Genomic DNA, 14,232 nt, shown 5'->3' with positions numbered 1-14,232 from the left:
AGCACATTGTTACAAATTTAATCCTTAAGTTACGCCGTTATTTCAGGAGTGCTCTCTTTGCTTGTGCTACTCTTTTATATCCTCCTTCCTTCGTCTGTCATGTTTTATTTTGATTCCAAGACGGCAGAATTCCTTCATTTCGTCTGCTTCGTGGCGTCCAATTTTTATCACGTTTATCGCCAATCTCGTTTCTATTCCTAGTCTTAGTTTCCTCTTTCTTCGATTTACTCTGAGTCTAAATCTGTACTCATTAGTGTGTTCATTCCATTCAACAGGTCATGAAATTCTTCCATTACTCCTTACTTTCACTGAGGACAGCAATGTCATGAGCGAATGTTTGATATTCTTTCGCCCTGAATTTTGATCCCACTCTTGAATATTTGTGTTATCTCTTCCAAGATCGAACAAGGGTGCAGGACTGCATCTTTGTCTTACAGCCTTTTTAATCTGAGTGCTTTATTCCTATGTGAACTATGTTGCTGTATTCCTGCCTTTCCTTGAACATTTTGTACCTTCTTGTTTCGTCGATCACATACATTTCTCTCAGTGAGAATGACAGGAAAATCAGAGAATTTCGAGCGCACGTAATGGGGCTTATGGATAACATCTCACCATTTGCTAATGACAGAAGGAGAAAAGGGGACCGAGTTACACGAAGAGTCACTCTCCATAAGATGGATTCTGGAGTATGCACGTAGAAGTGGAAGTAGAACATCTGAATTGACGGAAACAATGATACTACCATTAGCACAATCCATTGGTACCTCTTATGTACTGTCTCTGTCGTGCATCATGTCTGAAGTACAATGGTAATGGACGATTCTTTTAGTAATTGTGTGCACATGAAAATTTCTGAATGCTTATACGCAATTATATTTTGAGGTTCGTGACTTAAAGTACACACATAAACGGAAGTTCTGCATCACCTCGGCTCCGAGAGTTCCGGAACCTGTAATTGGAATAGAGATCAACATAAGCATCATTTCCGCCCTTTTTATTGCTCATGAAAGCCACACACTGCATTTTGTACCACCATACAGCGAGACCTTCAGAGGTGGTGGTCCAGATTGCTGTACACACCGGTACCTCTAATACCCATTAGCACGACCCATTGCATTGATGCATGCCAGTATTCGTCGTGGCATACTATCCACAAGTTCATCAAGACACTTTTGGTCCAGATTGTCCCACTCCTCAACGGCAATTCGGCGTAAATCCCTCAGAGTGGTGTCACGTCGTCCATAAACAGCCCTTTTCAATCCATCCCAGGCATGTTCGATAGGGTTCATGTCTGGAGAACACGCTGGCCAGTCTAGTCGAGCGATGTCGTTATCCTGAAGGAAGTCATTCACAAGATGTGCACGATGGGGGCGCGAATTGTCGTCCAGGAAGACGAAAGCCTCGCCAATATGCTGCCGATGTGGTTGCACTATCGGTCGGAGGATGGTATTCACGTATCGTACAGCCAAGGGGCGTCTTCCGTGACCACCAGCGGCGTACGTCAGCCTCACATAATGCCACCCCAAAACAGCAGGGAACCTCCACCTTGCTGCAGTCGCTGGACAGTGTGTCTAAGGCGTTCAGCCTGACCGGATGGCCTCCAAACACGTCTCCGCCGATTGTCTGGTTGAAGGCATATGCGACACTCATCGGTTAAGAGAACGTGATGCCGATCCTGAGGGGTCCATTCAGTATGTTGCTGGGCCCATCTGTACTGCGCTGCATGGCGTCGTGGTTGCAAAGATGGACCTCGCCATGGACGTCGGGAGTGAAGTTGTGCATCATGCAGCCTATTGCACACAGTTTGAGTCGTAACATGACGTCCTATGGCTGCACGAAAAGCATTATTCAACATGGTGCTGTTTCTGTCAGGGTTCCTCCCAGCCGTAGTCCGTAGGTAGCGGTCATCCACTGCTGTAGTAGCCCTTGGGCGGCCTGAGCGAGGCATGTCATCGACATTTCCTGTCTCTCTGTATCTCCTACATGTCCGAACAACATTGCTTTGGTTCACTCCGAGACGCCTGGACACTTCCCTTGTTGAGAGGACTTCCTGGCACAAAGTAACAATGCGGACGCGATTGTACCGCGGTACTGACCGTCTATGCATGGTTGAACTACAGACAACACGAGCCATTTACCTCCTTCCTGGTGGAATTACTGGAACTGATCGGCTGTCGGTCCCCTCCGTCTAATAGGCGCTGGTCATGAATGGTTATTTACATCTTTGGGCGGGTTTAGTGACATCTCTGAATAGTCAAAGGGACTGTGTCTGTGATGCAATATCCACAGTCAACGTCTATCTTCAGGAGTTCTGGGAACCGGGGTGATGCAAAACTTTTTTTGATGTGTGTATTTGAAAGTTATGATATCTTCCTTTACAGCCGAATGAATAGTCTTTACACGATATTACGGCAGCTTCTCTAGCTATCTTTATCAACTGTAAAGCCCAGATTCCATCACGCGCTCTTTGGACTCAAACCAAACTGTGAACAAGAGACGAAGCACGCAACTCTGGTAGAGATCAGTGCTACCTTACAACAGCGAGATGATGCACTCAACTTCCGCTCTTAGTCACGACGAACATTACCCTCCTGCGTGCTCCAGTAAGAGAGAACGAGTCAGCGAGCGGGAGGAGGCCGCAACGCCGGCGTTCTCAGACGCGTCCCACCCGCGGAACTGCAGCAGGCAGGAAGCACTGATGTAACTGCAGAGCCTTGATTTATAATTTATGCAGCCCTCAACACTGTCGCCGTAGTCACTATTTCCTGGTGCTATTAAGCAAATAAAACAGTCAGCTGAAATTCAAATCCAATACAAACGCCGTGCCAAAACATAATTAACTAGTAACATGTCGTGAAACAAAACTGTTGACTAAAAAGCCACTTAGCAGTCAATCTGTGAGCAAAGAAAGAGCTCTCAGATGTTCTCTGACGGGAGTTAAGTAAACTGGGTGCTAAAATCTCTGATACCGCTCATTAAATTATCGAACATAATCATCTCGATTGCCTCCTGCATTGCAATGCACCAGAAATTCTTCAACAGCACCACATTGCTGGTATCTTCGTAGTTCATTTCATGCTCATGAAATGCGGTTCGAGGAGTGGGATGTGGCACTCAGTTTGCGTAAATCAATCGGTAAATGTCGAGATGCTCTCTCACTGCTCATAGATAAATGGGTGTTAAGAGGCTTTTAAGTAAAGGGTTATGTCGTACGTCCGTTTACGTACTTAAACATTTTTACATTTTGGTCTAGGCTTTCTCATGGATTTCAGTGTCTGTTGAGTGACGCGTATTATGTACCGTTCACAGTGTGGTGTCGACGTCGGCGACCAAATAGCGAGCAACGAAATCTGCCCTCGACTTCTGATGAAGACTAATAGGATAGACGGTGAAATGACGTGTAAAGAGAAAATGGTAATTGGGGTTGAAATAAAAAAAATCTCTTAAGCCAACATAATAGGTAACCACAAAGCCCTTCGTGACGAGTTTATTGTAACTTAGCTAATGTTCTCAGTGCACTTGTTGCATTGCTTCTACATCAACATACTCCGCAAGCCACCGCTCTCGATAAAAACCCGTGCTTTTGGTAATATTCACTATTGTCATCGTCAGAAAAGCAACTAAATGTCGAAGAAATAAGGTAATTACATAGATGTAAATTACGTAGTACTTCCCTCTGCAACCAACGGTGAAGCATCGCTCGCAGCATCTCGATTTCCATGCAGAAGTTTCATACTTCGGACAGACTGGATACTAAATTGCCATGGAAACCTCAGATAGATAACACCATTACAGAAACAAGACAACCACTCGGCCTATTAAAACTGATTAAAGGATGAATTAATGGTGCTTCAAACAAAACTAGTCCGTACATATGAGTCCTTCATCAGCATTTTCAGAGCCTGTCTAGACGTATAACCAAAACTAAACAAAAAGGTTGTTCAACACGGAAAAAAGAATCCTAAGAAGATTTACAAGATCTAGCACACATGCGCCAACAATGCTACATACGATGCAGCCAATGTAAAACTTTTAAAATACCAACTCATCGAACTTGCTAAATGAGTACAATGAGTTCGAATACACTGACTGCGCACCTACTTAAAGATAGAATTGTAATTTCAATATTCCAAGAGTTCAGTACAGCTGCATGCCACATACAATAGCCCAATGTATAAAGAACACAGACGAAGACGACAACGAAACAGAATTGCAAACAGGCCTAGCCAGCAACCTCAGCCACCTGTTATAAGAAAGCTAGGAAAGAAAAACGTTGAAAATGAGAATCAAACCTTCCGCCTAAAACATAATTCCAGTTCATTTTAATGCACCATCTCAACACTGAAATCAAAATACATAACAACAGACAATACTTCAAAATTCTTTGTCCCCAATCACAAGAAAATGGAGCTCAAACAAAACAGCCAACCCTATAATCCATTCCAGAATGAGATTTTCACTCTGCAGCGGAGTGTGCGCTGATATGAAACTTCCTGGCAGATTAAAACTGTGTGCCCGACCGAGACTCGAACTCGGGACCTTTGCCTTTCGCGGGCAAGTGCTCTACCAACTGAGCTACCGAAGCACGACTCACGTCCGGTACTCACAGCTTTACTTCTGCCAGTACCTCGTCTCCTACCTTCCAAACTTTACAGAAGCTCTCCTGCGAAACATGCAGAACTAGCACTCCTGAAAGAAAGGATATTGCGGAGACATGGCTTAGCCACAGCCTGGGGGATGTTTCCAGAATGAGATTTTCACTCTGCAGCGGAGTGTGCGCTGATATGAAACTTCCTGGCAGATTAAAACTGTGTGCCCGACCGAGACTCGAACTCGGGACCTTTGCCTTTCGCGGGCAAGTGCTCTACCAACTGAGCTACCGAAGCACGACTCACGTCCGGTACTCACAGCTTTACTTCTGCCAGTACCTCGTCTCCTACCTTCCAAACTTTACAGAAGCTCTCCTGCGAAACATGCAGAACTAGCACTCCTGAAAGAAAGGATATTGCGGAGACATGGCTTAGCCACAGCCTGGGGGATGTTTCCAGAATGAGATTTTCACTCTGCAGCGGAGTGTGCGCTGATATGAAACTTCCTGGCAGATTAAAACTGTGTGCCCGACCGAGACTCGAACTCGGGACCTTTGCCTTTCGCGGGCAAGTGCTCTACCAACTGAGCTACCGAAGCACGACTCACGTCCGGTACTCACAGCTTTACTTCTGCCAGTACCTCGTCTCCTACCTTCCAAACTTTACAGAAGCTCTCCTGCGAAACATGCAGAACTAGCACTCCTGAAAGAAAGGATATTGCGGAGACATGGCTTAGCCACAGCCTGGGGGATGTTTCCAGAATGAGATTTTCACTCTGCAGCGGAGTGTGCGCTGATATGAAACTTCCTGGCAGATTAAAACTGTGTGCCCGACCGAGACTCGAACTCGGGACCTTTGCCTTTCGCGGGCAAGTGCTCTACCAACTGAGCTACCGAAGCACGACTCACGTCCGGTACTCACAGCTTTACTTCTGCCAGTACCTCGTCTCCTACCTTCCAAACTTTACAGAAGCTCTCCTGCGAAACATGCAGAACTAGCACTCCTGAAAGAAAGGATATTGCGGAGACATGGCTTAGCCACAGCCTGGGGGATGTTTCCAGAATGAGATTTTCACTCTGCAGCGGAGTGTGCGCTGATATGAAACTTCCTGGCAGATTAAAACTGTGTGCCCGACCGAGACTCGAACTCGGGACCTTTGCCTTTCGCGGGCAAGTGCTCTACCAACTGAGCTACCGAAGCACGACTCACGTCCGGTACTCACAGCTTTACTTCTGCCAGTACCTCGTCTCCTACCTTCCAAACTTTACAGAAGCTCTCCTGCGAAACATGCAGAACTAGCACTCCTGAAAGAAAGGATATTGCGGAGACATGGCTTAGCCACAGCCTGGGGGATGTTTCCAGAATGAGATTTTCACTCTGCAGCGGAGTGTGCGCTGATATGAAACTTCCTGGCAGATTAAAACTGTGTGCCCGACCGAGACTCGAACTCGGGACCTTTGCCTTTCGCGGGCAAGTGCTCTACCAACTGAGCTACCGAAGCACGACTCACGTCCGGTACTCACAGCTTTACTTCTGCCAGTACCTCGTCTCCTACCTTCCAAACTTTACAGAAGCTCTCCTGCGAAACATGCAGAACTAGCACTCCTGAAAGAAAGGATATTGCGGAGACATGGCTTAGCCACAGCCTGGGGGATGTTTCCAGAATGAGATTTTCACTCTGCAGCGGAGTGTGCGCTGATATGAAACTTCCTGGCAGATTAAAACTGTGTGCCCGACCGAGACTCGAACTCGGGACCTTTGCCTTTCGCGGGCAAGTGCTCTACCAACTGAGCTACCGAAGCACGACTCACGTCCGGTACTCACAGCTTTACTTCTGCCAGTACCTCGTCTCCTACCTTCCAAACTTTACAGAAGCTCTCCTGCGAAACATGCAGAACTAGCACTCCTGAAAGAAAGGATATTGCGGAGACATGGCTTAGCCACAGCCTGGGGGATGTTTCCAGAATGAGATTTTCACTCTGCAGCGGAGTGTGCGCTGATATGAAACTTCCTGGCAGATTAAAACTGTGTGCCCGACCGAGACTCGAACTCGGGACCTTTGCCTTTCGCGGGCAAGTGCTCTACCAACTGAGCTACCGAAGCACGACTCACGTCCGGTACTCACAGCTTTACTTCTGCCAGTACCTCGTCTCCTACCTTCCAAACTTTACAGAAGCTCTCCTGCGAAACATGCAGAACTAGCACTCCTGAAAGAAAGGATATTGCGGAGACATGGCTTAGCCACAGCCTGGGGGATGTTTCCAGAATGAGATTTTCACTCTGCAGCGGAGTGTGCGCTGATATGAAACTTCCTGGCAGATTAAAACTGTGTGCCCGACCGAGACTCGAACTCGGGACCTTTGCCTTTCGCGGGCAAGTGCTCTACCAACTGAGCTACCGAAGCACGACTCACGTCCGGTACTCACAGCTTTACTTCTGCCAGTACCTCGTCTCCTACCTTCCAAACTTTACAGAAGCTCTCCTGCGAAACATGCAGAACTAGCACTCCTGAAAGAAAGGATATTGCGGTGACATGGCTTAGCCACAGCCTGGGGGATGTTTCCAGAATGAGATTTTCACTCTGCAGCGGAGTGTGCGCTGATATGAAACTTCCTGGCAGATTAAAACTGTGTGCCCGACCGAGACTCGAACTCGGGACCTTTGCCTTTCGCGGGCAAGTGCTCTACCAACTGAGCTACCGAAGCACGACTCACGGCCGGTACTCACAGCTTTACTTCTGCCAGTACCTCGTCTCCTACCTTCCAAACTTTACAGAAGCTCTCCTGCGAAACATGCAGAACTAGCACTCCTGAAAGAAAGGATATTGCGGAGACATGGCTTAGCCACAGCCAGGGGGATGTTTCCAGAATGAGATTTTCATTCTGCAGTGGAGTGTGCGCTGATATGAAACTTCCTGGCAGATTAAAACTGTGTGCCCGACCGAGACTCGAACTCGGGACCTTTGCCTTTCGCGGGCAAGTGCTCTACCAACTGAGCTACCGAAGCACGACTCACGTCCGGTACTCACAGCTTTACTTCTGCCAGTACCTCGTCTCCTACCTTCCAAACTTTACAGAAGCTCTCCTGCGAAACATGCAGAACTAGCACTCCCGAAAGAAAGGATATTGCGGAGACATGGCTTAGCCACAGCCTGGGGGATGTTTCCAGAATGAGATTTTCACTCTGCAGCGGAGTGTGCGCTGATATGAAACTTCCTGGCAGATTAAAACTGTGTGCCCGACCGAGACTCGAACTCGGGACCTTTGCCTTTCGCGGGCAAGTGCTCTACCAACTGAGCTACCGAAGCACGACTCACGTCCGGTACTCACAGCTTTACTTCTGCCAGTACCTCGTCTCCTACCTTCCAAACTTTACAGAAGCTCTCCTGCGAAACATGCAGAACTAGCACTCCTGAAAGAAAGGATATTGCGGAGACATGGCTTAGCCACAGCCTGGGGGATGTTTCCAGAATGAGATTTTCACTCTGCAGCGGAGTGTGCGCTGATATGAAACTTCCTGGCAGATTAAAACTGTGTGCCCGACCGAGACTCGAACTCGGGACCTTTGCCTTTCGCGGGCAAGTGCTCTACCAACTGAGCTACCGAAGCACGACTCACGTCCGGTACTCACAGCTTTACTTCTGCCAGTACCTCGTCTCCTACCTTCCAAACTTTACAGAAGCTCTCCTGCGAAACATGCAGAACTAGCACTCCTGAAAGAAAGGATATTGCGGAGACATGGCTTAGCCACAGCCTGGGGGATGTTTCCAGAATGAGATTTTCACTCTGCAGCGGAGTGTGCGCTGATATGAAACTTCCTGGCAGATTAAAACTGTGTGCCCGACCGAGACTCGAACTCGGGACCTTTGCCTTTCGCGGGCAAGTGCTCTACCAACTGAGCTACCGAAGCACGACTCACGTCCGGTACTCACAGCTTTACTTCTGCCAGTACCTCGTCTCCTACCTTCCAAACTTTACAGAAGCTCTCCTGCGAAACATGCAGAACTAGCACTCCTGAAAGAAAGGATATTGCGGAGACATGGCTTAGCCACAGCCTGGGGGATGTTTCCAGAATGAGATTTTCACTCTGCAGCGGAGTGTGCGCTGATATGAAACTTCCTGGCAGATTAAAACTGTGTGCCCGACCGAGACTCGAACTCGGGACCTTTGCCTTTCGCGGGCAAGTGCTCTACCAACTGAGCTACCGAAGCACGACTCACGTCCGGTACTCACAGCTTTACTTCTGCCAGTACCTCGTCTCCTACCTTCCAAACTTTACAGAAGCTCTCCTGCGAAACATGCAGAACTAGCACTCCTGAAAGAAAGGATATTGCGGAGACATGGCTTAGCCACAGCCTGGGGGATGTTTCCAGAATGAGATTTTCACTCTGCAGCGGAGTGTGCGCTGATATGAAACTTCCTGGCAGATTAAAACTGTGTGCCCGACCGAGACTCGAACTCGGGACCTTTGCCTTTCGCGGGCAAGTGCTCTACCAACTGAGCTACCGAAGCACGACTCACGTCCGGTACTCACAGCTTTACTTCTGCCAGTACCTCGTCTCCTACCTTCCAAACTTTACAGAAGCTCTCCTGCGAAACATGCAGAACTAGCACTCCTGAAAGAAAGGATATTGCGGAGACATGGCTTAGCCACAGCCTGGGGGATGTTTCCAGAATGAGATTTTCACTCTGCAGCGGAGTGTGCGCTGATATGAAACTTCCTGGCAGATTAAAACTGTGTGCCCGACCGAGACTCGAACTCGGGACCTTTGCCTTTCGCGGGCAAGTGCTCTACCAACTGAGCTACCGAAGCACGACTCACGGCCGGTACTCACAGCTTTACTTCTGCCAGTACCTCGTCTCCTACCTTCCAAACTTTACAGAAGCTCTCCTGCGAAACATGCAGAACTAGCACTCCTGAAAGAAAGGATATTGCGGAGACATGGCTTAGCCACAGCCTGGGGGATGTTTCCAGAATGAGATTTTCACTCTGCAGCGGAGTGTGCGCTGATATGAAACTTCCTGGCAGATTAAAACTGTGTGCCCGACCGAGACTCGAACTCGGGACCTTTGCCTTTCGCGGGCAAGTGCTCTACCAACTGAGCTACCGAAGCACGACTCACGTCCGGTACTCACAGCTTTACTTCTGCCAGTACCTCGTCTCCTACCTTCCAAACTTTACAGAAGCTCTCCTGCGAAACATGCAGAACTAGCACTCCTGAAAGAAAGGATATTGCGGAGACATGGCTTAGCCACAGCCTGGGGGATGTTTCCAGAATGAGATTTTCACTCTGCAGCGGAGTGTGCGCTGATATGAAACTTCCTGGCAGATTAAAACTGTGTGCCCGACCGAGACTCCAACTCGGGACCTTTGCCTTTCGCGGGCAAGTGCTCTACCAACTGAGCTACCGAAGCACGACTCACGTCCGGTACTCACAGCTTTACTTCTGCCAGTACCTCGTCTCCTACCTTCCAAACTTTACAGAAGCTCTCCTGCGAAACATGCAGAACTAGCACTCCTGAAAGAAAGGATATTGCGGAGACATGGCTTAGCCACAGCCTGGGGGATGTTTCCAGAATGAGATTTTCACTCTGCAGCGGAGTGTGCGCTGATATGAAACTTCCTGGCAGATTAAAACTGTGTGCCCGACCGAGACTCGAACTCGGGACCTTTGCCTTTCGCGGGCAAGTGCTCTACCAACTGAGCTACCGAAGCACGACTCACGTCCGGTACTCACAGCTTTACTTCTGCCAGTACCTCGTCTCCTACCTTCCAAACTTTACAGAAGCTCTCCTGCGAAACATGCAGAACTAGCACTCCTGAAAGAAAGGATATTGCGGAGACATGGCTTAGCCACAGCCTGGGGGATGTTTCCAGAATGAGATTTTCACTCTGCAGCGGAGTGTGCGCTGATATGAAACTTCCTGGCAGATTAAAACTGTGTGCCCGACCGAGACTCGAACTCGGGACCTTTGCCTTTCGCGGGCAAGTGCTCTACCAACTGAGCTACCGAAGCACGACTCACGTCCGGTACTCACAGCTTTACTTCTGCCAGTACCTCGTCTCCTACCTTCCAAACTTTACAGAAGCTCTCCTGCGAAACATGCAGAACTAGCACTCCTGAAAGAAAGGATATTGCGGAGACATGGCTTAGCCACAGCCTGGGGGATGTTTCCAGAATGAGATTTTCACTCTGCAGCGGAGTGTGCGCTGATATGAAACTTCCTGGCAGATTAAAACTGTGTGCCCGACCGAGACTCGAACTCGGGACCTTTGCCTTTCGCGGGCAAGTGCTCTACCAACTGAGCTACCGAAGCACGACTCACGTCCGGTACTCACAGCTTTACTTCTGCCAGTACCTCGTCTCCTACCTTCCAAACTTTACAGAAGCTCTCCTGCGAAACATGCAGAACTAGCACTCCTGAAAGAAAGGATATTGCGGAGACATGGCTTAGCCACAGCCTGGGGGATGTTTCCAGAATGAGATTTTCACTCTGCAGCGGAGTGTGCGCTGATATGAAACTTCCTGGCAGATTAAAACTGTGTGCCCGACCGAGACTCGAACTCGGGACCTTTGCCTTTCGCGGGCAAGTGCTCTACCAACTGAGCTACCGAAGCACGACTCACGTCCGGTACTCACAGCTTTACTTCTGCCAGTACCTCGTCTCCTACCTTCCAAACTTTACAGAAGCTCTCCTGCGAAACATGCAGAACTAGCACTCCTGAAAGAAAGGATATTGCGGAGACATGGCTTAGCCACAGCCCGGGGGATGTTTCCAGAATGAGATTTTCACTCTGCAGCGGAGTGTGCGCTGATATGAAACTTCCTGGCAGATTAAAACTGTGTGCCCGACCGAGATTCGAACTCGGGACCTTTGCCTTTCGCGGGCAAGTGCTCTACCAACTGAGCTACCGAAGCACGACTCACGTCCGGTACTCACAGCTTTACTTCTGCCAGTACCTCGTCTCCTACCTTCCAAACTTTACAGAAGCTCTCCTGCGAAACATGCAGAACTAGCACTCCTGAAAGAAAGGATATTGCGGAGACATGGCTTAGCCAACGCCTGGGGGATGTTTCCAGAATGAGATTTTCACTCTGCAGCGGAGTGTGCGCTGATATGAAACTTCCTGGCAGAATAAAACTGTGTGCCCGACCGAGACTCGAACTCGGGACCTTTGCCTTTCGCGGGCAAGTGCTCTACCAACTGAGCTACCGAAGCACGACTCACGTCCGGTACTCACAGCTTTACTTCTGCCAGTACCTCGTCTCCTACCTTCCAAACTTTACAGAAGCTCTCCTGCGAAACATGCAGAACTAGCACTCCTGAAAGAAAGGATATTGCGGAGACATGGCTTAGCCACAGCCTGGGGGGTGTTTCCAGAATGAGATTTTCACTCTGCAGCGGAGTGTGCGCTGATATGAAACTTCCTGGCAGATTAAAACTGTGTGCCCGACCGAGACTCCAACTCGGGACCTTTGCCTTTCGCGGGCAAGTGCTCTACCAACTGAGCTACCGAAGCACGACTCACGTCCGGTACTCACAGCTTTACTTCTGCCAGTACCTCGTCTCCTACCTTCCAAACTTTACAGAAGCTCTCCTGCGAAACATGCAGAACTAGCACTCCTGAAAGAAAGGATATTGCGGAGACATGGCTTAGCCACAGCCTGGGGGATGTTTCCAGAATGAGATTTTCACTCTGCAGCGGAGTGTGCGCTGATATGAAACTTCCTGGCAGATTAAAACTGTGTGCCCAACCGAGACTCGAACTCGGGACCTTTGCCTTTCGCGGGCAAGTGCTCTACCAACTGAGCTACCGAAGCACGACTCATGTCCGGTACTCACAGCTTTACTTCTGCCAGTACCTCGTCTCCTACCTTCCAAACTTTACAGAAGCTCTCCTGCGAAACATGCAGAACTAGCACTCCTGAAAGAAAGGATATTGCGGAGACATGGCTTAGCCACAGCCTGGGGGATGTTTCCAGAATGAGATTTTCACTCTGCAGCGGAGTGTGCGCTGATATGAAACTTCCTGGCAGATTAAAACTGTGTGCCCGACCGAGATTCGAACTCGGGACCTTTGCCTTTCGCGGGCAAGTGCTCTACCAACTGAGCTACCGAAGCACGACTCACGTCCGGTACTCACAGCTTTACTTCTGCCAGTACCTCGTCTCCTACCTTCCAAACTTTACAGAAGCTCTCCTGCGAAACATGCAGAACTAGCACTCCTGAAAGAAAGGATATTGCGGAGACATGGCTTAGCCACAGCCTGGGGGATGTTTCCAGAATGAGATTTTCACTCTGCAGCGGAGTGTGCGCTGATATGAAACTTCCTGGCAGATTAAAACTGTGTGCCCGACCGAGACTCGAACTCGGGACCTTTGCCTTTCGCGGGCAAGTGCTCTACCAACTGAGCTACCGAAGCACGACTCACGTCCGGTACTCACAGCTTTACTTCTGCCAGTACCTCGTCTCCTACCTTCCAAACTTTACAGAAGCTCTCCTGCGAAACATGCAGAACTAGCACTCCTGAAAGAAAGGATATTGCGGAGACATGGCTTAGCCACAGCCTGGGGGATGTTTCCAGAATGAGATTTTCACTCTGCAGCGGAGTGTGCGCTGATATGAAACTTCCTGGCAGATTAAAACTGTGTGCCCGACCGAGACTCCAACTCGGGACCTTTGCCTTTCGCGGGCAAGTGCTCTACCAACTGAGCTACCGAAGCACGACTCACGTCCGGTACTCACAGCTTTACTTCTGCCAGTACCTCGTCTCCTACCTTCCAAACTTTACAGAAGCTCTCCTGCGAAACATGCAGAACTAGCACTCCTGAAAGAAAGGATATTGCGGAGACATGGCTTAGCCACAGCCTGGGGGATGTTTCCAGAATGAGATTTTCACTCTGCAGCGGAGTGTGCGCTGATATGAAACTTCCTGGCAGATTAAAACTGTGTGCCCGACCGAGACTCGAACTCGGGACCTTTGCCTTTCGCGGGCAAGTGCTCTACCAACTGAGCTACCGAAGCACGACTCACGTCCGGTACTCACAGCTTTACTTCTGCCAGTATCTCGTCTCCTACCTTCCAAACTTTACAGAAGCTCTCCTGCGAAACATGCAGAACTAGCACTCCTGAAAGAAAGGATATTGCGGAGACATGGCTTAGCCACAGCCTGGGGGATGTTTCCAGAATGAGATTTTCACTCTGCAGCGGAGTGTGCGCTGATATGAAACTTCCTGGCAGAATAAAACTGTGTGCCCGACCGAGACTCCAACTCGGGACCTTTGCCTTTCGCGGGCAAGTGCTCTACCAACTGAGCTACCGAAGCACGACTCACGTCCGGTACTCACAGCTTTACTTCTGCCAGTACCTCGTCTCCTACCTTCCAAACTTTACAGAAGCTCTCCTGCGAAACATGCAGAACTAGCACTCCTGAAAGAAAGGATATTGCGGAGACATGGCTTAGCCACAGCCTGGGGGATGTTTCCAGAATGAGATTTTCACTCTGTAGCGGAGTGTGCGCTGATATGAAACTTCCTGGCAGATTAAAACTGTGTGCCCGACCGAGACTCGAACTCGGGACCTTTGCCTTTCGCGGGCAAGTGCTCTACCAACTGAGCTACCGAAGCACGACTCACGTCCGG

At 49.2% G+C, this 14,232-nt stretch overlaps 2 non-coding genes across 2 annotated transcripts; both read right to left on the bottom strand.

Annotated features, from left to right (window-relative positions):
• Positions 1–11,434: 11,434 nt before the first annotated feature.
• Positions 11,435–11,509, bottom strand: Trnas-cga. Its single transcript has one exon. It is a non-coding gene; the product is annotated as a tRNA-Ser (tRNA).
• Positions 11,510–12,638: 1,129 nt separating this feature from the next.
• On the bottom strand, positions 12,639–12,713 carry Trnas-cga. Its single transcript has one exon. It is a non-coding gene; the product is annotated as a tRNA-Ser (tRNA).
• Between the last annotated feature and the right edge of the window lie 1,519 nt (positions 12,714–14,232).

The sequence above is a fragment of the Schistocerca piceifrons genome, chromosome 5 (genome assembly GCF_021461385.2).
Source record: "Schistocerca piceifrons isolate TAMUIC-IGC-003096 chromosome 5, iqSchPice1.1, whole genome shotgun sequence".
NCBI classification, from domain to species: Eukaryota; Metazoa; Arthropoda; class Insecta; order Orthoptera; family Acrididae; genus Schistocerca; species Schistocerca piceifrons.
The sequence above is the reverse complement of the archived record's forward strand: the minus strand, read 5'-3'. Positions and strand labels throughout refer to the sequence as shown.